The sequence below is a fragment of the Callorhinchus milii genome, unplaced genomic scaffold (assembly GCF_018977255.1).
Source record: "Callorhinchus milii isolate IMCB2004 unplaced genomic scaffold, IMCB_Cmil_1.0 Scaffold8, whole genome shotgun sequence".
Taxonomy (NCBI): domain Eukaryota; kingdom Metazoa; phylum Chordata; class Chondrichthyes; order Chimaeriformes; family Callorhinchidae; genus Callorhinchus; species Callorhinchus milii.
In genome coordinates this window covers 15035175-15037004 of record NW_024704749.1, presented here as the reverse complement: position 1 = coordinate 15037004, position 1830 = coordinate 15035175, and the positions used below count along the sequence as shown (strand labels likewise).

At 40.8% G+C, this 1830-nt stretch overlaps 1 non-coding gene across 1 annotated transcript; it reads right to left on the bottom strand.

Moving 5' to 3' along the window:
* Positions 1–1534: 1534 nt before the first annotated feature.
* On the bottom strand, positions 1535–1606 carry trnag-ucc. Its single transcript has one exon. It is a non-coding gene; the product is annotated as a tRNA-Gly (tRNA).
* Positions 1607–1830: the final 224 nt, after the last annotated feature.

Here is a 1830-nt window from a genome sequence, read left to right as displayed (position 1 = left end):
GACAATTTGGACTCAACAATGAATACATTTGAAGGGTTATCACATCTGTTTAGTCTTATGGGAATGTACATCTATTTATATTACTGAATAGTGCCCATGTCTCCGCAGCCAGTAAGAGAAGACTTGCATCCTGGACAGGGCGGCATTTCCTAATGAGGAGAAAAACAGGAAAAAAATCAGTAACAACTCGATGCATTATTATTTTTAACAAAAGTAATTTTACTGCCAGCAGAACTTGCATGGTTTGTGATTAGCACAATATATTTGCACAACAGGCAGCAAAAGATTTGCTCTCTTCAGAGAAGCCTTAAAAAAAAAGTGATGGAGATTCGCTTTTGTAATGTTAGCGATCCATTATTCTGAAGAATGCTTCTGTGTGCATCTGAAGTGCGTTTTAAGCACGTTAGTTATCGAACCAATTTTGCTTGACATCACAAATGGTTTGGAAGCCACTGTCGAAGCTGTTGCCTCAATCAACTAATGCACGGAAGTTGGAAATTATTCAAGTCCTTAAAAAGCGATTCCATTCAATTTAATTAGGTGAGGCTTGCAAGGAAAGCACGGATGAGCTATGGCCAAACTGAGGCTCTTCGGTCCTGAGCGAATGCATCTTAGAAGGGACTTCAGAGGAGTGTGCAACATTTTAAACGGGATTAAAAATGTAAACCCAGGTCAATACTTTACAATACACCAGGAGGGTAAAACAAGGGGACTTTGGTTTAAGAGTTGCAAAGGACAATTTCAGGACAGACACCGAGAAGCTTTTCTTTATCTAATTAATTAATTAATTAGTTGGCCAGGAAGGGTTGATGAGGCTGGGACATTGGACTCATTTTCAGTCGTTTCATGCTGTGATGGGAGGACAGGAGGCTGTGGAAGTATGGGGTCAGATGAACCCAAGGGTCGTCTTCTGCTGAACCAAATCTTGCAATCATGGTTTGAACACCCAACCCACACAAGAAATTCTCCTGCTACAAGAGCATATTAATTTTGGTGGTACTCAACCTTGCACCACGTCCTTGAATACCTTTCATGGTAAATTATGAGCAGCTTTGTACTGTTTACATATTTAACTCGTGCGAACACGATTGAAATAGTTCAAGCTCCCTTGACTTTTGACACATCAAGTTGACGTCGCACTTTCGCCTCAGGGCTCTGGCCGGAAAGCCAGCTTCAGGAGCTCAGAGTGTAAGAAAGCATTGAACATGAAAAAAAGACTTTGAATCTATCGTCGATTGACCTGGTCGATTCGGAATAACCTCAGGTTTACATTTAGAAATATGTAATAATATAATATAATAATAATCCTTGAATTTGATGTAGCGCTTTTCACGTCCTCTCGACATCTCAAAGCGCTTCATAGAATAGGACTGTAAAGTGAATTGACCGTATATCTGTGGGCGAAACGCGGCAGCCAATTGCACACAGCAGCGTCCCCACAAACAGTCGTGGATTGAAAATGACCAATTTATTATTGTTTTGTTTTGGAGGGATTATTATTAGACGTGTGGAGTAAGGAAACTTGCCCAAGGTTTCGCTCTGCCGGGAATTGAACCCAGGTGTCTCGCTTGGAAGGCGAGTGCTCTAATCACTGAGCCACAGGACTCCACATGCCTTGTAATGCATCAATTACAAATGTGCCCAAATATAATAGACAGAGTACCTCTTGAATTATTGATGTCCGTAAAGTTGGTTCGTGCTGTTTGACTCTTGGCTCTGAATTCTTGGCTTTGCAGCAATATTGGAAGAAGAATATGATAATAATAATCTTTACATTTGTTAAGGCAAGTTGGCAAGCGAGCTGGATGATAATTGGCCAGGTGGATAAAA